General features: G+C 51.3%; 1 protein-coding gene across 4 annotated transcripts in view; it reads right to left on the minus strand.

The window, feature by feature from the left end:
• MFAP3L (microfibril associated protein 3 like) overlaps window positions 1-22,790 on the minus strand; it is a 465,114-nt gene that overhangs the window by 162,552 nt on the left and 279,772 nt on the right. The window contains exon 1 of one of the 4 annotated variants that reach the window (XM_085641825.1): window positions 21,439-21,518. The exons of the other annotated variants lie outside the window; for them this stretch is intronic. The gene's annotated coding sequence lies outside the window, so the exon portion shown is untranslated. Of the gene's footprint in view, window positions 1-21,438; window positions 21,519-22,790 lie in introns of those variants that run through there. 4 annotated transcript variants of the gene reach the window in all.

Below are 22,790 nucleotides of genomic sequence, written 5' to 3' on the forward strand. Positions count from 1 at the left end.
GAATATAAGAAGTGTGAAAATGTAGAGTAGACACATGTATAGAGTAAACACTAAAGCCCCTGGCAGGGAGAGGGAATACTACCCACTCCATGCTGACTTCATGGTGTAGAATTTGGAAATCTTAGCATGCTGTGGGGAAACCAAACACATCCAGCCAGGTCTGTCAAACCTACACATATCTCCAAAAATGGAATGTTAGACCTGGCACTTCTTGGTGTGATTACCCCTGAGTTTTTGCTTCTACCTATGCTATTTTTTGACTGGCTTGGATGCTTTGGACACTTAGCCACTGATAAACGGTGTCAAAGTGTAAGTGTTCCCTGTTTAAAGTAATAGGTAATTGGTTGTCCATGATTGGTATGTTTGCCTTACTAAGTGAAGTCCCTAGTTAAGTGCACTATGTGTGCCAGGGCTGGTAATGCAACTGCTACTAGTGGGCCTGCAGCACTATTTGTGCCACCCACACAAGTAGCCTTAAAAAGGGAACTGAGGCCTGCCACTGCAGGGCCTGCGTGCAGTTTGTTAAACTGCCATGTTGTTCTGTCAAGTGCATTCACTTGCCAAACTTTACCTTTCCCTTTCTGTGTACATCAGACACCCCTATGGTAGGTCTAGGGTACCCCATAGACAGGGTGCAGTGCATGTGAAAGGTAGGACAGTGTGTCGTGTCCTTCCTGACAGTGAAATAATCTCCATTTCGTTTTTTCACTGATGAAAGGCCATCTTGCCCATACGACAGAATGGGAAGCCTGTGTAATATGTTTTCCAGCCTATATTCCTAAAAGCTTAAGATGGAAAGGTGAAGTTTAGTATGCCTGAACTCGCAATGTAATAACACATCTTTTTATGTAGGTGGTTTTTGCATTGTGTGTCTAGAAGCCACTCTTTTAGAAGTGGCTGAGTTTTTGTGCTCTATCATTTCTGTGAGTCTCTGCCTGGCTGTGGATTGACTGTCTGGATTTGAAAGCGATAGGATCTGGGGAATGTCTTGAGCCAGGGGAGGAGCAACAGGCTGACCTGCATCTGGAGTGTAGGGGGAGGAGAAGCCCTTAGAGGTGAAGAGGCCTGGGTTTTTGCTATAAAACAATTGGCTCATCTCCTGCTGAGTGACTGAGAATCCAGACCCCCACTAATCAAAGTTAGAAAGGTGTCACTGGCAGGGAGGCACCCAGAACTGGATTGAGCAGGGGTCAGTACCCCCTGAAGCACAAAGACTTCAAAGCCATTGAGGGGTATAACTATGAGAGCTGAAGCCCCTGTACTTTGGAGAATGGCTTGATCAAGTGTGAACAAGACTGAAGCTATTTCGTGGTCAAGAGGACCTTTGCCAAGGAAGAAACAACTGAAGAGACTGAAGGATAGGACTGACCCTTGCTGTGTGATCTAGGGCTGGCCTGCAGTTTGCTGTTTCAACCAAGGAAAGGCTAAAGGGACTTTGCTGTATGCTGTGTCCCCCTGCTCGAAGGACATTGCTGTGTCCTGAAGTAACTATCCCCAAGGGCCTGAGGTAAGCTGGCTCCCTGTTTGGAAACACAGGAACATAAAAGTTTCCAGGAAAGTATCAGCGGCGCTGTTGGAGATTGCCTCTTGCAGTCTGAGACCCTCGTAGGAACTGCCTGCGATCGGGGGCACCTGGAATCCAAGCAAGGATCAGTGACGCAGTGTGCGTGGGCTTTGTGCAACCTGAACCCTGTTGTGAGGATTGTCCAGTGATCGTGTGCACTGGAATCCAAGTGAATCTCATTGACGCTGTAAGCATGTGCATTGTGCACTGTGAGACCTTTGTGAGGATTTGCCTTGTGATCGTGTGCACCGTAATCCACGTGAGTCTCATCGCCACTGTGTGCGGGTGCGTTGTGCACCGGGAGACTGTTGTGAGGATTCGCCGTGTTGTCGTGTGCACCGGAGTAAAGTGAGTCTCAGCGACGCTGTGCGTGTGATCTACGTACAGCTTGAGACATGTGTGTGGAGTGCCCATTGATCGTGCGACCGGTGTGAAGGAAGACGCTCTCCGCCTCTCTCCTGTGTTGGCAGCACGAGCCTCCGCTTCGGCTTGTATCGCGGCCCGTATTGCCAAAGGGAGTGGCGGTACAGAGGCCGGAGTGCAAATTACATTGTACTGTGTTGGGGGCAACTGTGAGAGGCTGACTGAAGGTCAGAAGAGGAGGTGGAGACCCCGCCTACGGCCCGGTGATCAGGGCCTGAGTGTACTACGAAGTATTCCATTTCTGGGAGCGGAGTACCTGACTGACGTATTACAGATTGCAACATTTCTGTATAACGAACTACTTGATTGTTGTATGACGCATTGCCTTGCTCCTGCATAATGAATTACCTGATTAGTGTATACGCATTGCCTCATTATTGCAGAACGACATATCTGTTGGTTGGATTACGCATTGCATTGTTTTACCTTGCAAAGTGAATGATAGTTGCGTTACGCATTGCATTCTTTTCATTGCAGAGTGTCTGACTGCTACGTTACGCATTACAGTATCTTTACATTACAAAAGTACCTGATTCTAGCATTAAGAACTGTATGACGTGATTAGGAGTACAGGAGAACGTTTAAAAGTGCTCATTGATATGGCCAGAACTTACAAGGGCTGGCTGGCCTAACAACCGGCCAGGAGAAATATTACACAACCTCATATGTTGGTTTAATATCATGTGGTCATATCGTATATCTTTTTACATAAAGTTTATGCTCATTTTATAAAACTTGTGTGCAGTCTATTTGTGGTGTCATCATTGGATTATTGTGAGCGTGGTTGCGAATACCTTACACATTTGCCTTGAAGATAAGCCTGGCTGCTCGTGCCAAGCCACCGAGGGGGTGAGAGGGGCTATCTAAGGAGGTGACCTTCCTTTCCCGGACGTTGGAACGCGGGTCCCTACTTGGCCTAAGGTACCTACCGCAGCCAACCAGGGATACCGGGTCTAACACGTAACAATTAAAAGATAATAATTGAGAGGTGGTAAAGCTCTTACTTATCCAGCCGTGCTCCTCTTACTTACCCTCTGGAATGTGAAGGGGTGACAGGGATACAGGTAATGCATTCAAGGCACAGACCCCACCCCCACCCCAGATGATGACTAATAAGGACCATGACTACCCTATTGCATGTCCTCATAATGACAACCTTACTACGAAGTCAGTCAAAAACTTGGACTGCCGGAGGAGCCTAGCGCGCACCCAAGATGGCCGCGTAGGTGCGAGGCTCCCGAGGACCTCCGCGACCTCCTGCATAAATCCTGACCGAATCCTGTCCTAGATGAGGGGACTGTGTTTGTGAACCCGAACTGAGGTGACGCCCGTTTTCCGTTTTCAATTCGGACTTCGGACACCAGCGGGAGCACCGATTAAGGTTTGCGGCCTTCTCCACGCCGGCCCCCCGTACTGGAGTTGTGGGGCGATCCGGCGACAAAGTGAATAACAGCGGCGGGCAAGGCCGGGCGACTCGCGCACCCCGCACTTTCACTTTCGCTTTTGCGCCCTCCTTGCTGCCAGGCGAGGTAGGGTCGCGAAGCGGTGGTGTGGCCTCGTTGGGGTGCCCTGCCGGCCCGCCGGCGGCGGTCCGTCCTGCGGAGCGGTGGTCGCCCCCCCCCAGAGCCCTTGAACGGGATTGTCTACCCCCCTTTTTGAGGAGATTGGCTCGATTTGGGGACCGCGACCATGGCCACAAAACAAGATGGCGACCGGGCTAAGGTGAAGTCGACCCGTCGTGGCGCGGCCCATCAATCCAACAACATGGATCGCTACACCCTCCAGAAGGGGTCTCCAGAGGCGCTGCGTAGGTCCCCTACGGGCCCGACTGATGCTCCTGCTCTGCCCACGGACCTGACCCTCCGAGACGTCATGGGCGCTATCGCCGAGATGAAGGCCTCGGTGGACCAGCGCTTTGACACTCTGGCGCAGAAGATCGACTCGGTCCTCGTGGACGTGGGCCTCGTGAGAGCCGATCTGTCAAAAACAAATGACCGGGTCGATTCTTTGGCCCACTCTACCTCGGGCCTCACATCTGACGTGGCGGCCCTCCAACAGGAGGTGCGCAGGCTTGGCCAGGCGAGCGCCCTGATGCATCGTCGACTGGAGGATTCCGAGGGTCGGGCCCGGAGAAACAACGTCCGCATTATCGGGGTGCCGGAAGGACGCGAGGCAGAGGCAGCGGATCTGTTTGTGGAGGACTTGGTCCTCACCCATCTCCAGCCTCGGGGGCTGAGTAAATTCTTTGCAGTGGAACGTGCCCACAGGGTCCCCGGGGGTAGGCCTAAGGCCGGAGCCCCTCCGAGGCCTCTCATCGCCCGGATTTTCAATTTTCGAGACAGGGACGCTATTCTGCAGACTTCCAGGCTACAAGGGCCGGTCAGACTTGATAACATGGATATAAATTTCTATCCTGACTTTACTCCGGCGGTCCAAAAGCAGAGACCGAGCTTTCTCGGTGTCAAACGTCGCCTACGGGACCTGAATCTCAAATATGCGATGCTTTTTCCGGCTAAGCTGAGGGTGGAGGTGGATGGCCGCACGCACTTTTTTGATCGTCCAGAAGCGGCCGGGGACTGGCTGGACACTTTGCCCGGAGATCGGGGCCGGGGGGGTGGGGGGGGAGCGGTTGGTGGGGAGGGCCCGCCGGATCAGGACTGAGGGACTAATGGTAGGCCTTGCTCGGGACTGTGTTATTGTCACCATTGACTGTTAAAGTAAGTTCCCCTCCTGTGGAGGTCGTGTGGGGTCTCTTGGGGGATCTCCCTCCTCCTCTGGGGGACTAGTTAGTTTTCTTCTATGGGGCGACAGGCACACTGCACTTTGGGGGGGCTGTTTGGGCTCATGCAGGGGTGCAGGGTGGGGGGAGTTCTGTTGGGATGGGTGGGTTGGGGTGGGGTGTGGTTCGTTTCTACCGCAAGGCAAACCCTTCATTGTATTGGTGTTTTTGAGATGCTCTCCGGGGCACAACTGATGGCTTCTGTATGTGATGGGGGGTAGGGACCTGACTTTGTTGTCCTGGAACGTTAACGGACTGGGTGATAGGATTAAGCGGGGTGTGGTCCTACAATATCTGAAACGGATTTCGCCTGATGTGGTCTTTTTGCAGGAGACGCACCTCATTGGTAACACCTTTTGTGCCATGAATCGGCGTGGCTATCGTTTGGTGGCCCACTCGGGCTTCACATCAGGCTCACGAGGGGTGGGCATTATGGTCAGGACCTCGCTCCCGCTAGAAATAGACGAGGTGCGCCATGATGAGAGGGGACGCTATACTGTCTTGGTGGGGAGAATGGAGGGCAAAGTAGTCGTCTTTGTCTCAGTGTACGTCCCACCGGGGTTACAGTCCACCACCTTTGCGGACCTGGGACGCCTCCTGCTTGACCTTCCGGGGGGGCTTCTGGTGGTTGGGGGGGACTTCAATGCGGTGGCCTCTGGGACTATGGATCGCTATCCCCCTAGGGACCTCCCCCGGGCACAAGCGTGGCTGTCTGGCCTTTTGGACACACTGGGATTGGTGGACTGTTGGCGTCTAAAGCATCCCGCTCAGCTGCAATACACCTTCCATTCGGGGGCCCATGGTAGCCTTTCGCGGCTTGATTATGTCCTTGTTCCTGCGGCCTATGCCGGGAGAGTGGGGGAGGTGCGCCACTTGGCGCGGGGTATTTCAGATCATTCCCCACTCCTGTTGCACTTTGGTGTCTTCCCGAGGGGAGAGGGCAGGGTAGCTCCAATCAATGCCTGGTACCTGCGCGACCCCACTATTCGTGCGGACTTGATTAAATCCTTGCAACGGTATTTTGAGGAGAATGTGGGGTCTGTCTCGTCGGCCATCTCCCTGTGGGAGGCTTTCAAGACAGTGCTTAGAGGGGAGGCCCTCTCCTTTATTTCCCATGCCCGGAGGCGCGCACAGGAGGAGGTGACCCGGGTGGAGGCCGAAATTACTGAACTGGAGGGGGATCTGGGGAGTGGGGTGACTGACGCTGCGCTGCACGTTCTACACCTTAAGCAGGCGGCCTATAGGTCCCTCGTCGAGGAGGCGGCCAGGGGCCTCAGCAGAGAGCAACAGGGGCGATTGTATGATGTGGGTGATAAGGCTGGCAAGTTGATTGCGTGGTTGGATAAGAAGGAGAGAGCTAGTCGTGTGGTCCCGCTGATTGAGAGAATGGATGGTGTACGTGTTACTGAGCCGGAAGGCATTGTCTCTTGCTTCGCGGATTATTTCCGTGAGGTCTATTCCCCGGTTTCTCCCTGCCCGGAGGAGGATTCCCATGCCCTGCTGCGTGACATCGCGCTGCCCTCCCTCTCAATGGAGGACAGGGAGTTGATGGAGGCCGCCCCCACCTCGGACGAAATTGCCCTCGCTATCCGTTCAGTCGCTTCTGGCAAGGCCATGGGCCCGAACGGCATTCCTATCGAGTTGTATAAACTGCGACCGGATGTATTGGCACCCCATCTCCGCGCAATGTTCCTTGCGGCCCACTCGCGGGGCTCCCTCCCGCCGGACCAGCGTCTGGCTACCATCGTAGTTATCCACAAGGAGGGGAGACCGCGAGACCGGGTCACATCCTACCGGCCTATCTCGCTCTTGAACGCGGAACCTAAAATCCTCGCCAAGGTGCTCGCCAACCGGCTGGTCGGCGTGGTGGGCGATTTGGTCCACCAAGACCAGTCCGGCTTTATCCCCCATCGCAATACGGCCCTTAATCTGCGGCGCTTGCACGGGGTGCTCGCGTGTGTGCCGTTCGTGCGGGAGCCGGCCATCTTGGCGTCCTTAGACGCCACCATGGCGTTCGACACGCTCGAATGGCCCTACATCTGGGCGATGCTGGCGAAATTTGGATTTGGCCCGGGATTCATCAGTTGGGTCAAATTGTTGTACTCGGACCCATTGGCACAGGTGGTGGTGAATGGTCGAGTCTCGGCCCCATTCGTGCTGGGACGGGGCACGCGACAGGGTTGTCCCTTGTCGCCACTCCTTTTTGCACTGGCCTTGGAACCCCTGGCGGAGTGGCTGCGGTGGCACCCTTCTATCCGTGGTCTCCGTTGGACCCCCGAGTATGAGGACCGCGTATCCCTCTACGCTGACGATATCCTTTTGTACTTAGCCTCCCCGCGCAAGTCACTGATTGTCCTGGTCGATGTTTTGCGCTCCTTTGGCCGTAATTCAGGCCTTGTCATCAACTGGGCTAAATCCTGTGTCTATGTGCTTTCCGGGGAGGCTCCTGTCCTCCCCCGGGGTTGTCCGATCCAGATTGCCTCGCAGGGATTTCGATACCTGGGGGTCTATATTACGTTGGACCCGGTGGCCCGCTACGAGCGAAATCTGCTTCCCCCCCTCCAGCGCTTGAAGGAGGATGTCGCGCGTTGGCGGCGCTTGCCGCTCTCGCCGCTCGGCCGGGCGGCATTTTTCAAGATGATGTCATTGCCGCGCTTTCTGTACGCTCTCCAGAACACTATGGACTTGGTCCCGGCGCGCTACTTCCGTGAGGTGGAGAGCTTGCAGCGCCGTCTGTTTTGGGACGGGAGGCCGCGTATAGCTCTGGCAAAATTGACGCTCCCGTGGTACGACGGAGGGATTGCACTCCCGGATATTAAGCGGTATTACTGGGCCTCCCAGTTAGCTGCAATTAATCACGGTTTCTATGGGCCCGCCCTAAACCCGGCATTTGAAATGGACAAAATGCTCCTGCCCGGTGGCGACTACAATCGAGCGCTCTACACTAGCGTGCCCGATTCCCGCTTGACGGGACCCACGCGTGTCATGGTGCGAGTATGGCACGCGGCTAATGCAGCTATGGGATGGAAGGACCGTTTAACCCGAGCGTCACCGTTGTATGCGTCGGAGAGGCTGGGCTCTTTGTGGACCTCGAAGGGCTTCGAGAGGTGGGACATGATAGGCATCAGTACAGTGGGGGATCTCTGGACGAGGGGAGGATTCAAAACATTCGAGATGCTGCAGGCAGAGTTTCAGCTGCAGGGCAGTGAATACTTTCGCTACCTGCAGATCCGTCATGCACTGGGTTCCGTCTTCCCAGACGTGGCCTCCATCCCGGAGTCCTCCCCCCTGGAGGATAGAGTGCTAGATGGCCACGTTCCGGACAGCACGATCTCCCTCATTTACAAGAAATTGATAAATGACCGCTCGGGCTTACTGACTGGCCTCCGCGAGGCTTGGGTTGCCGATGGGCTGGAGCTGGACGACGAGGACTGGATTTCCGCGGTGGCCTCTCCGAAGGAGGTGGCCATCCCGGCTCGCCTTCGCTTCGTCCAGCTTAAGATACTCCACCGGGTGTATATGACGGGGCCAAGGCTTTTGCGTATGGGCTATGCCGAGGATGGATTGTGTAAGCGTGGGTGTGGTGCTTTGGCGACTTTTTTGCACATTCTGTGGGAATGTCCGAGGGTGGAGCGATTCTGGCGTGGTGTGCATGAGGTCCTGCGAGCGGTTACGCATGTCGCGTTGTTGCCTGAAGCGAGGAGATGCTTGCTGAATGTGTGGGAACCGACCGATTACTCGGTTCCGCAGACGCGATGGGTGACTCTGGGATATATGATAGCTAAACGTGACATTGCTCAACTGTGGGGATCCCAGAGGCCCCCGGCGGTGTCAGCCTGGAAAGAACACATGGATTGGTGCATGTTCCGAGAAAAGGTGGTGTATGTGGCGCGGGGTAAGCCTGGGGCATGGGTGAAGATATGGGGCCCCTGGAACGCCTACCGCGGGGGTATTTGCGAGCCGCCGTTGTTGCCTCCCACTTCACCAGCTCCATCCCCCTAGTTGACCCCCTCCCTCAGCCCCGGGCACATTGTTCTCCCAGTCCCGGATCTGTTTCCCTTCCCCTCTCTGGATTTTTTGGGATGGTTGGGGTCCCCCACTGGAGGAGCACGTGTCGTCATTTTTCGATCGCGGGTTGCCTTGCGGGTGTGGTTTTATGTTGTTGTGTTGTATAAAACGAAACCGTATTGTGGGCTCAGAGTCATGTGGCCCACGTTGTTGATACCTCCTGCTTTATCGTCTCTGCAAAGTCAGGTGCCTCATTGTATGTATGTCATTTGCTTCTGTCACTTTAGAGGCCGGCCGGAAGGTTGTAGGCCCATACTTGTATATATTTGAGATTGCAATAAACGGTTTAAAAAAAAAAAAAAAAAACTTGGACTGCCTTTAAAATGACAGCTAATCCCATTTAACTGAAAGAGCCAGACATTCTAATAACTACCAATGTCTCTGAGCCAAATGGGGCCTTAGCACCCCTCGCCAACTCAAAGTTGCACTTCCAAAAGACAATAAAATAACTTTTAATTATGAAAACTTCAAGTGTACAGAAAGCCCACATCAAACAAATCTGTCTAAGCATAGTGGTTGTCAGGATACATTGGATTGAAATTTATAACATAATAGGATGATCATCCTATTCTGCCACCATGTCCAAAAACTACTGGGGCTATCAGAAGACTAGAAGGTCTTATGAGATTAACTGGCAGCCATAATTAAACCCCACCTAATTCTAAAAAATATGTTTTGCTTCATAGTCGAGGAAGGACAGGAGTTAATGTAATGGGAGTTCATGATCTCACTGTATAAGGTTTACCAGTAAGTCTTGCTTATATCAAATAAGTTTCGCTCACATACGATAGACTCAGGACTGGATGCTGAGAAAATTTGAGTCTTCACTATGCATGACTTGCTTAAATCTGTGTCTCCTACTATACGCAAGGAGTAAAGGCTAAACATACATTATTTTGCAGGTATAAAAGGCAAGGGAATCATACTGCAGAATTAACTGCCCATTTACAGAGCTCAACTGCAGGTTGGTTTAAACTGGATAACAGGACTCATTCGTTTTGTGTTTAAGGGGTATTATTCTGCAACAGGAATAAAACAAATCACGTCTATCTGTGATGTATAAACAAAGAAAACTCAGAGTAAACTTTAAGACATTTGGCAAATTACAGCAATGTAGCATAGACAAGCACAAATTGGGAGTAAATACTTTCACATACTCCAATCCTCATGGAGAAAGGTCTAGAAAAAGGTGCTAAATCATATTTTTATGTGTTTTGGAGACTGAATAACACATTAGCACATATGGTCTTCTTGTTGTCCCAGGAGGTAGAAAAGCGGTTACAGATACTCAGAGCTCCCAGTTGGGTTTGCGACTGACTCGTACTACTATCAAGAAAAACATGGGGGTGGAGTGGGGCTTCTGTCACTCTCCGTCAAGCTATACCTATGGCGAAAGAGTCAGGTTAGTGATAGAAGTTGACGTCTGTTCAGTCTCTTGAGGTCTAGCATCATTCTATAGTCTCCTCAAATGTTCAAGATAGGAAAAGGATGGAGTAGAACACCCTTCCCTCTTACTCTTAGAGATCTGTAGGAATTACCAGCTTCTGTAGCACAGTACTGATCTACATTCTATTTCTCTGTGTATTAGTGTATAGAGTCACTGATGTGCTCATCTCTGATGACACAGTATTGCCCCAAGATATTAAGAATTCTTCCAGGTTTTAGAAAAAGCGGATGTTAGGTTTTGTACTAAAGAGTACTAAATTCAGTAGAGTGTTACCATGGTGATTTCCAGATCTGCCAACCCATGGGTTAAAATGCCAAAAGAGCAATGGTGGACAAAACAGGCAAGCTCCATCTTTACTTGACATCTCCGGGTGGTTTGTCATGGACGGGCACGATATTGCAGTAACCTTTGCAATCTATTATGCAGCACTGAACACCAAGAATGACCTGATACAGATTGAAACCGAGCGACCCATAATCCCAGATGTTTCCATGACAACACTTACCTAGGATCACAGGTACAAGCTAGATCAACCATTAATAGCAGATTTGATCCATTGTGCCATCATGGTCATAGCCAGTGGAAAATCCCCAGGCCTAAATGGGTTTCTTGTTGAGTTCCTGAAGAAATAGGACTCACTATTGTTGTCTCACCGTCATGCTCTTCAAGGAGGTATTGACCTCCGGAACATCCCCAAGAGATCTTAAAGAAACCCAAAAAACAGCGGTCCACAAGGCAGGTACACCCCCTACCCAGTGCTCATCGTATTGCCCTATTTACCTTATCAATGTTGAGGCTAAGATTCTAGCAAAGGTCCTGAAGGGCAGGCTCTTAAAAGTGATAACTACACTTGTCCACAATGACCAGAATGGTTTTATGCCTGCTAGGGGTACCAGCGTTACAACAAACAAATGATGGACGGAATGCTGACAATGCAGACATTCTCCCCCAGTCAAGAGATCTGGGTTAAATCCATCGTTCTTTTGCCCACTACGCCACCCCAGTTCAGACATGGCCATATGCAAATTAGTCTTGACCCTGTGCCTCATGGGAACAGTCCAGCCCGAACTGCCAAGCCATGTCTTCCCTGGACCGGAATCAAGCATCCTAGGACCGGTTTCTGGCTATCAGCCGTCATCAGCCAGGATAGCTTGACTCCAGTGGCGTAGTGAGCATGGGTCCCACGTCTGGGAATACCCAGACGTGCCTCAGTCGTCTGCAGTGGATATACCTAACCCGCTCTGTATAAATGAAAGGGGTAGGCCGCTCTCCTTCCAAGGGACTTTGAGAAAACATTTCATATGGTCCATTGGCCTTTTATGTACCAGGTGTTGCAGGAATGGGCCTTCTGTCCCTGTTTTCTGAGGTATAATAAAATGCTATACAACAATCTCTGGGCATGAGTCTGGGTAAATGGAGCTCTCTCCTCGCCCTTTGCGATACAGTGTGACACGCATGAGGGGTGTTCACTATCGCCACTTCTATTTGCTTTGATGATTGAACTCCTAGAGGTCTGGCTATGCCTGGGCGCACAGGTGTCTGGTTTTCAATGGCCCAACAGAATTCAGGGCAGGTTATCATTATATGCGGACGATCTGCTTATATATGTTCAGTGACACACAATGAGACCACTGCCGATATCATGTAAATGCCTTAGATCTATGGGATGCCTCCGGTCTTTTGATGAACTGGGAGAATTCCACCATTCTAACAGTTAAGAGCGAGCTGCCGGACTTCTTAGGGCATTCAGACTAATGGGGTTACCCAGTATCCCGCAGAACTCTGGAAATCTAGTGGTAACGACAATTTGTTCTGTAGGGGGTACACTATTTCTTTTACAAAAATTATTTAACATCCTTTATCACTAGGATGTTGACAAATTGTGCAAAGAATCAGATTACCAAATGAAAAACAAAATGGCAAAAACAAGAAATGGAATCAAGCACGGTAGATTGTCGGGGCGTGGCTAAGATGGCCGCCGAGACGGACGCGTCTTGCTGAGGCTCCGAGATCGGGCTTTCACCTCGCCTGCTCTCGTTGAGTCTGGGGGCGCCTTACCAACCTCTGAAGCTGCCCTGAGGCGCGGGGAGTCCGGCGCTGGCGACCCGGTGGCGGAACGGACCTTGGGTGCCAGGAATTCGGCGAAAGCGGGGGCTGCTCGGATGAGGAGGTGCCGATCGTAAAATGGCGCCCGCCGCAACCGCTGACATACTACAGGCCAGGGATCGGAGCGCTGGAGGTGGAGATCCCGTACCCCCGCGGGGGTTGTCTGGCTGCCTCGGGAGCGGATTGCATGGAGGGGGGGGGGGGGGGGCAATACTGTGACGGACCACGGGTCCCAATGCTCCGAGAGTGCCGGTGAGCCCCCCATACCCCCCCCCCCGTGTGGCGGACATTTGCGGTGAGTCGGGGCACCTACGGAGAAGAGGAGCGATACGGAGAGACCCGACGAGGGGTGTAGTGGATGCAAGCATCGGCCAGCGAGGACTGCCACCACTGTCGACCAGCGCGGCTGTGAGGCGATCTGCAGGAGGCAACCGCACTGTGGGACACTGGAGGCCGAGGTACAGGTGGGCCCGCGCAGTGGTGCAGAGGACTGAATGCGGCGCCAGGGGGGGGGGGGGGGTGACTCCAGCGTGAGGAGGCCTCCGGTGGCTGCGGGGACGTTTGCCTGACCTTAAAATGGCGGCCTGTGGCATCCCGGTGTAGCGACCTGGGAGGAGGAGCGGCAAGGCCGTGGAGTGTTGCGCACCAGTTCCTAGGACCCGGAGGTGCTATCCGGGCCCCGCATTAACAGCGGCGATCCCCCGGGGGTCTGACTGGAGTGCGGGGGAGACGGCGGGGGACCCGCGAGGCACTGATGCCGACTCAGTCTCCCTGAAGGAGCATAGCTGACCCGGTGGCGGAGTCTGTCCTGGTGACACACGGAGAAGGGACCTTGCCGCAGACGAGAGGGGACTGGCGACGGCCCGGTGGGTGACCTCCGCCGCTCGAGCGGCTGCTCTGCCCTCCGCGGCCCGCCTACTTCACAGGCGATACGGCCCAGCAACAGCGCCTGGTGACGACGCGTCGCAGCAGAGCGCCGGAGGGCCCAGGGCCGGTCACGACCACACCTAGCTCGGATACAGCGCCCGCTCCGCACCTGCAGGAGCCCTCCCGGTGGACGTCATGGGCAAGTCTAGGGCAGTGCTGTCGACCCCAGGGGTAGCGTCAGGTGTCCCGGCTGGTACGCGTGGAGGGGCCCCGTGGCCGCAGGATCGAATGGAGAGCCATCCTGGTCGACCAAACTGGATCAGGTCCTGGCGGCGATTGAGCAGTCGCGACTCTCCTTGGAGCAGCAGCTGGGCACCCTAACTACGGACGTCAGTCTCCTCCGTGATGACCACCGTAAACTAGCGGATAGAGTCACGGACAACGCAAAAGCGGTCGCCGACATCCAACCTATGGTGGACACACACCGGGACTCGATGCACACTTTGATGGGTCGCATGTCCACCATGGAAGAACGCGTTGATGACCTGGAGGGGCGGTCTCGACGCTGCAACATTCGCGTCCTCGGGCTGCCGGAGGGAATTGAACGAGCAGATGCGGTGAGAGTACGTTGAGACCTGGACTAAATCGTTCACCCCTAGTGACGACCGCACAGCATACTTCTCGGTTGAGAGGGCGCACCGCGTCCCGGCTCGCCGACCACAGCCGGGAGCCCCGCCTCACCAGATGCTGGCCAAATTCCTCCACTTCAGGGACCGGGATGCGGTACTTCGGGCGGCCCGGCAGGCAGGCCCGCTACGCATCGAGAATAAAACGGTCATGATCTTTCCCGACTACTCACGTGCAGTCCAACACCAAAGGGCCTCCTTTCTGGAGGTGAAACGGCGCCTTAGGGAAGAAAAAATACAGTACTCTCTCCTATTCCCGGCCCGCCTAAAGATCATCCACGGCGGTGTCACCCACTTCTTTACAACACCTGAGGAGGCGCACGGCTGGGCAGACCAGAACTGTACTGTGAGCCGGCGGACTGGGCGCCCTCAGGAACAACGAGCGAACGTGGGGGGACCCAGGAGGCAGCGCTCACGGAGACGACACCGCCCAGGTACCCCCGGGGGGCCGTCACACACTTTGGGGTCCCCGGACTTGGAGCAGATCGTCCAGGAACGGCGCCAGGCCCTAAAAGCGGCGGCGGGCCTTTGCCCGGCTTCCCCGGCAACGGACTTGGAGTGTGCCCCCCATGTCTTCACGTCAGAGGAGGAGGAGGACAGTGAGGCGACACAGTCCGGAGTGGACTCGGGGGCTCTGCCTTCAGTCACCCCGCGAACGGCGGACGACCTGATATGACTGGCTCCGTATAGCGGGCCGCACATTCACAGAATGGGGTGATACTCCCCGCCCCGTACATTTGCCGGCCCAGCGCTCCTAGCGTTCCCCCCGCTGCCTCGGGCACTTTCATCCCCAGAAGCGCTTAAATTGCCCAGCGGTTAGCCATAGATACTGCGCATAGCCCGCACGTAGAGCCCTCAGCAGACGCCAGCCGACCCCCCTTCACTAATAGGTTCATGCTCTCATGCAATTCGGGAGTCTGTTTGGACGTATCGTGCTTGGCGATATGTCCCCCGCGTTGGGGCAAGTTGCATTCGCCTCACCCTAGTTTCCCCTTCCCTTCCCACGCACACCTTCTGCACTATGTCCCTACCCACAAGCCGCTGAACTGCTGCACTGATGCGCTGGACCCGCGGGGGGTGGGACGGATGGATCGGGGCCGGGGGCCCCTGGGGGACCCGACTGACTCGTCCTGCGATGCGCACTAGACACATGCACTGATGGCACAAGCCGGTAAAACCACAATTCTTACACTGAATGTGCGAGGTATGCATACGGCGCGCAAGCGATACTCCATATACGCATACATCAAGCGTCACCAGGCACAAATTGCATTCCTGCAGGAGACACACCTAACGGCGGGAGAGGTGACGAAATTGCGTAGACGCTGGCGGGGGACCCTTTATGCCACAACTTATTCCGCATTCGCCCACGGTGCCCTCATATGGGTGCGCCCGGGAGTCCCTTTTCAGGAATTGTCACACGTAATAGATCCGGAGGGTCGCTATGTACTATTACTCGGTCGGTTAGACGGCCAGACGGTATTACTAGGCAGCATCTATGGGCCGAACATCGATCAAACCAAATTCTGGGACACGCTATCCAACCCCTTAAGCACATACACACAGGTGCCGTGGATCTTGGGGGGCGATTACAATTGCGTACAAGACATAACCTTAGACAGATCCCACCCGCCCCTTCCCACCTCCCCCATTGTAACGCAGGCAAAACGGCTCACAACCTGGATGCGCCATTGGTCTCTGGCAGATGCTTGGCGGACTCTGAACCCCATCGCTAAACTTTACTCGTTCCACTCCAGACCGCATAATCTTAGAGTGCGTCTGGACTGTTTCCTTTGTTCCCCCACCATCCTCTCTACCGTTCTAGACGCTGACTACTTAAGTAGAACTATATCAGACCATGACGCCCACACGAGAACACTGCAATGGCGCCAGCCGCATCCCCCCGTCCCTGCTTGGCGCCTCCCTCGGGACAGTCTTGAAGACCCGGTCTTCCGACAAACCTGGGCGGATCACATAAGTCATTATTTCCGGGAGAACGCCGGCACGGCCAGTACGCGAGCGTCGGAATGGAATGCTTTTAAGGTTGTAATGCGTGGTAATTGCATTCGTCATATTGCGGGGGTCCGGCGGGTTCTGGAAGGGGACATTCAGCGGGTGGAAGGGGCACTGGCCGCGCTTACTAAGGAGACGGATCCAGCTAAAGCCACACCAGCAGAGATAGCTAGTGCCGAGATTGCGTACTCAGCAGCGTTGGCAAGCATGCGCCGGTTTAATTTCGCGGCATACGCTGCTAGGGCCCACACAGAAGGCGACCGCGCGGGCACACTATTGGCGTGGCTCATAAAGCAGGATTCGAGCCTCCCGACCATCACGGCCATTCGTGACGCCCAGGGCACCCTGGTGTATTCGCAGGGTCAGATACTCAAGGCCTTTCAAGAGCATTACACGCACTTGTACACTAGCCCCCATCCCCCGGTGTCGGATGAAGTCCTGGCTGAATTCCTGGATCGTATTCGGCTTCCCCGCATAGACAGTGATACACGTCTAGACCTAGATCGCCCTCTCAAGGCGGCCGAGATTCGGCACGCTATGAAGGCGCTAGCCACTCACAAGGCCCCCGGCCTGGATGGCTTCCCACTTGAATTTTACCAGACTTTTGCGTCCCAGTTAGTCCCTCAACTAGAATTGCAGTTCCAGGCAGCTCTAGACGCGGGGGTCCTACCTCAATCCATGCGCGAATCCGTTATAGTATCTCTCCTTAAACCAGATAGAGACCCGCATCAGCTAGGCTCCTACCGACCCATAACTCTATTGTCAGCGGATTACAAAATCTACGGGAAGGCCCTGGCAGACAGGTACACCACGATCCTCCCACGGCTTGTCCACCCAGATCAGAGCGTATTCGTGCCTGGTAGGCACACCTCTTCTAACATCCGACGGTTGTTCCACGTGCAGGACCAGGTGCGGGAACGGTTCCCCCGGGCAGCGTGTCTGGTGCTGGACCTCGAAAAAGCATTTGACACACTCTCCTGGGCCTATATGTTTCAGGTCCTGCAACGCATGGGCTTAGGGCCCAAACTGCAGGCCTACACTCGGCTCAGCTACTCCTCGCCCAGTTCCAGAGCACGTATAGGCCCCCTCATTTCGGACACCATCCCGATCTGGCGTGGTACCAGGCAGGGGTATCCTCTCTCCCCCCTACTATTCGCGTTGGCGATGGAACCGCTGGTGACCCTGTTGCGCGGGGCGGGCGAGGAGTGGGGCATCCCGAGAGGCGATTCTACCCACGCAGTATCACTGTACGCTGATGACGTACTCATATATGTCCGGGACATTACTATCGACTTGACCCCTATATCACGCATCCTGCATGATTTTGCGGAGGTGACGGGCCTTAGGGTGAATTGGGCCAAGTCCACTGTCTATCCCTTAACACAAGTCGTGCCCCAGGGTCCGATACGAATAGGAGACGTTGATATCTCGTGGAGTCCCCAAGCGGTTCGATATCTCGGCGTTAAGCTAGATCATACGCCGCAAGATATCTATGAGGGGAATTACCACACACTGATGGGCAGCATCCGATCCTTGGTCCATTTCTGGAAGGGTCTCCACTTGGCTGTCACGGGAAAGATAGCCGTCGCAAAAATGATCCTGGTCCCGCGCCTGCTTTACCTCTTCTCCAATCTTCCGGTGGTTCCCCCGCGATCCCTGTACCGTGAGCTGGATACCCTGCTTGGGACCCTCATATGGGGCAACGGACGCCGGCGTATAGCCCTGGCAAAACTGCAATTACCCCTTGACCAGGGTGGGTTGGCGGCTCCCTCATTCGAGGCGCATTTCCTTGCCGCCCAATTACAGTGGGTGTCGCGTTGGACGGCAGGCCGGGCACAAGAGGAGCTGATCACTGAGACGGGGCGGATCCAAACCCCCGCTGTCCATCGCATGCTGCTGCCGGGTGCAACACCGCCGCTATCCCGGCCCCTCCAGGTCATGACAGCGCGCGCCTGCTTGGCGCGTGTTCACCGACTTAGTCGGGATACTCCTCTGTACTCTCCGCTGCTGCCATTGGTGGGGCTCCCTAGGGGTCGGGCGCATTACACAGAGCGAATGATGCAGGTGTGGACGGATCATGCTGTGACGGAGGCGGGGATGCTGTTCTGCGGGGAGAGCTTGCAGACCTTCGATGCACTGGTCGGGGACTTCGAGCTTCCCGGGGGGCAGTTCCTACGGCATAGGCAACTTCTCACAGACTGCCGCAGGCAGTGGCGTGGGATCGATACGGAGCCCCCCACGCACCCGGTCATCCATGCGATACTGCAGATGGGGTCAGGTCGCCATCTTGTCACTTGGATCTACAAAGCTGTACGGACCCTGCGGAGTCCTACGCTGGCGCCCCTCAGAGAACACTGGGAAGATGACTTCCAAAGGCCTCTACATGACAGGGAGTGGACTAGGGCCCTGGAAAACACTAAAAAGGCGTCCTGCAATTAAAGGTTTAAGAACATACAGTTGCATATACTACACAGGGCGTATCTCACCCCCGAAAAGCTGCAGAAATATTTCCCTGACGGTGTGTTCGGTTGCCCCAGATGCCTGGAGCCCGCTGCCTCGTTTAAGCACATGTTTTGGGATTGTCCGACGCTTTACAGTTACTGACACACGATTCACACTGCCCTTAAAACGGTTACGGGGTTACAGGACCTGGACAAATGGGAGGCGTGTGCACTGGGTATTCATGGGCGACATGAACACCAGAAGGTGGAAAGGAGGTTTGCTTTGCTGGTGTTGCTCCTAGCCAAACGATGCATCGCTATGCATTGGAAAACGCCAGGGGGCCCCCTCTAGCGGCATGGGTGGGAGCAGTCAAGAAGTGGGGCAAGGCGGAGGAAACAACACTCAGAACGGAGGAGGCCCGGGGGATGCGCAAACACCCGATCTCCATGGCCTGGGCCATGTTAATGCACGCTTTCGCGCAGGAAACAGCGGCTGTGGCGAGTTCAAGACTGATTGACCCCCCGGGGGCGCCCACGACTCCGGAGCTCACCCCGGGAAATGCGCAGGCAGTCCAAGCACCCGGTGACTCGCAGAGGCAGACACCACAGGTCCCACCGCCAGGTCCCTCATAGGCAATGATCGGTGCTCCCGCCTCCCTTGACCCCCCTTCCCTTCTCCGCATCCGTGACCACCCCGACTTTATCCCACACGATGGTCCAGCTCTCAAGCGCACAGCTACAAGTATTCCTGATATGCGACATAGTGCACCCCTTTTCCCTAGTTTCTCTGTCCCCAGTTAGTTGACGGTTAGTTAATGGCTGCAACCCTATAGCCTCTACGACACCCCTTACAGGGGATCACTCACATTGCACAGCCCCCAAGCGGCGAGGCGATCACTGCGCGCTCCAGTAAGGCATACCCAGAGGCTGGTCCCGGACACATACCTGCAGCCCCACTCAGGGTAGAGGCGAGTAGCCCGAGGGCCCACGAGACTGAGAGACCGAAAGGGATGTGACTGGATGCTCCTGATATGCAAGCCTATATGATAATGGCGCTCTCGCCTGTGCCTACGTGTATAATTGTTTATAAATGCCAATAAAAATGTTTTACAAAAAAAAAAAAAAAAAGCACGGTAGATTGTCAATCATATTATGAAACAATCATATTATGAAACAACGCAAATAATAACATATAAAGAGAACACACAGGACTGTCATGTAACCTATATATTAACGACAAAAATAAAAGATTGACAAAGTGTATCAAGACTGTAATACATTAAATATGAAAAGACATTACACAGATTAACATCAAATTCATAAATGCCTCAATATGGGGTCCATGGAAAACATATATATGTTGGAGCAGTTATCCCATTTAGCTTTTAATGGGTAGTCTGCTGAACAAAGGTAAGGAGCACCTCTAATTATCATCAACATTTCGACCCAATGAGGTTATGTGTTTTTATCAAACATTACAATATTAAAAAAAAGACTATAGCAACCTATAATAAAAATGCCACTAGTTGCCAGGTGTATATCTACACGTGATTTAACCTTCAATTCAGCATATAAATCCAGAAAAATATATTCATTTGTTTAAGATCATTTATTTGTTATTTTTTACAAAAGAAGAATAGAAAATCTGCATACAAAAATGAGGATTCTTTCCAAAAATATGTAAATAATAAACAGTTCAAAAATTGATATAACAGTCATATCATAAGAAGGTGATAATACGGTCAATATATTAGTTGATGGAAGCAAAGCGGTAGATGGAGACTACGCGCGTTTCGGCAAAGCTGCCTTCATCGGGAGACAGTCTATTGCATAATAACTATATAGGGCAAAAAATAATAACACAAAAAAAGATAATGAATGAACAAATAAGGCAATTATATATTCTTTGTGACTTTTTCAAACGTGTAGTTATATATATGCACACATCTGGCAAATGGGGTCAATAATTAAATACATAACAATACAATATTAAAACACTTATTTACAACGGCTAATTGTAACTAATCTAAAAAAAAAAATCACAATTTTATCAAAAATAATACTATTTATGTAGGAAAAAAGAAAAAAAGAATAAACAAGAACGTACATAATAATCACTTTTTATATAACAAAACATATATGTAAATCTATAGAAACAATGTCCCTTATTTCCTCAGAAATCGATAGATAACAATTGGAAGAGCAAATTTATTTCGTCAGGAAAAATGTACATAATTGAGAATTCTTATACAACATTTCATAGCAGAAAGTTTCAGAGTAACAAAGGAGTGAAAATTAATTAGAAGTGAAAAGAAATGAACCATGAGATAAGAATAAAAAGAGAGAGAGAGAGAGAGAGAGAGAGAGAGAGAGAGAGAGAGAGAGAGAGAGAGAGAGAGAGAGAGAGAGAGAGAGAGAGAGAGAGAGAGAGAGAGAGAGAGAGAGAGAGAGAGAGAGAGAGAGAGAGAGAGAGAGAGAGAGAGAGAGAGAGAGAGAGAGAGAGAGAGAGAGAGAGAGAGAGAGAGAGAGAGAGAGAGAGAGAGAGAGAGAGAGAGAGAGAGAGAGAGAGAGAGAATGATTAAAAAAGAAAGATGAGAATTAAACTGCAAATGGATAAAGAAAAGAGGGGAGAGAAATATATTATATTTTAATTTTAGGATGTAAAAAAAAAGACCTTTCCACACTAGAATTTGCTCGAGTTATTTCTTCTCACAGAATAATTAGATATTTACTTGGAAAAAAATATTATAATAATCTTGCACCTCAAAATAAGTAGATGTCTCTCATAAATACTCAAAAATCTGCCCTAAAGATATAATTAATTTTATATGTTGATGTACTTACTATGATACTGTATGGCAATTTTGATGTCTGAAAAGATATAATGCAGTATTTCTTTTTATCCAGTAGTCTTCATATCATGAAGAATATAAGTATGCTGTGAAGAATCAATTTTAGTATATACATATTATATTTAACTATATTCTAAATCTCTGATAGGTTGCCATCGCCAAGCGCTTATAAACGATTTAAAATGAACTCACTGAAGAGATGACTGGGGATCTGTCAAACCCAAATATATAAATGCTGACTCAAATTCGATATACCGCAAGAAGAGTGAAATATTATCTGCGGATAAATAACATTAATTAATTGTTGTATATGAGAGAGAGAAGAGAATCAAACAACACAAGTACGATGTATTATCTAGGCTCTAGGAACTTAGTAGAGAGAGTATATAATTGTATCTATTTTATTGTACCTCTTGTATTAGAGCTCAAGATCAAAGGAATGGCACAAGAGAAGATTAATTATGCAAAATACAACAAAAGAATCCATAATTAATTCAGAATTAATAGTAATTTTTGATGGACGAACCTACCAAAAGATATATGCATTCATAACCCAGATACTGCCTAATAGGACAAAATAATACTTACTAAAACCAATATCGGCAAGTAGTTACTTCGTATTGTTGTAAGGTAAGTAGATGCATATGTTAATATTTAAAGAAAGAAAGAGGGGTATAGAAATTATTTTACAAAGGTCACCAACCTCTAAAAGGGCCTCCCTAACTCGAGGTAGATAATATCTAACCTATGTGTGTATCCATACCTTGGTGAGAGATGAGAAGAGATGCAAAAAGGGTGTCTTGCGGGTAGAGATTCACAAATCTTCGCATAGATAGATGCAAACCCTTGTGTTCTGCACCATATCTTAAATAGAAGGTAGGTTTCCCGCGCAAATTCTAATTAATGCCGTGAGCCAATGGGCTAACCATCCTGTATGCCATGTTAAAGACAGGCAGCAAGTAATCATTGAAATAGAAAACACACTATGCGTGCTGGGTTTTCGCAAACAAATGTTTGTATATACACACACGTATATCAATACGATATTGAGTGTCATCCTAAACAAGCAAGTGCAATATAATAGTAGGAATAAACAAAGCGGACAATTTAGAAGTTATCCAAGTCAAAAAAGTGTTTTAAGTTAATAAGGATTCGAACTAGTGATTCATAAGTAACGTCAAGAGTAATATAGGCTTTACCTATTTGAGCTACATGAACGAAGTGAAATAAGAGCCGTATTTCACTAAGTTTATAGCATAATCATTAGATCAGACTGAATATAAACAAAATAAGTGACAAGAATAGATATATTAAATTAGAGCTACTGTATGAAAGCATAAAGAATGAATATATATGTAATAAATGCCATTAAATATATAAGTTGCTTCCACCAATGTTCATCACAAAGATGTTGTGGATGGATGGTATACACACAAGTGGTTGGGACTAACCCAACGTTTTTTAAAACAAGTTTACACAGTACATGATCAAGAAAAGTAAATGTTTTTAAGGAAGGCAAAAATTCAATGACAGATATTAGTATT

This window comes from Triturus cristatus, chromosome 2_2 (assembly GCF_964204655.1).
Source record: "Triturus cristatus chromosome 2_2, aTriCri1.1, whole genome shotgun sequence".
Classification (NCBI taxonomy): Eukaryota; Metazoa; Chordata; class Amphibia; order Caudata; family Salamandridae; genus Triturus; species Triturus cristatus.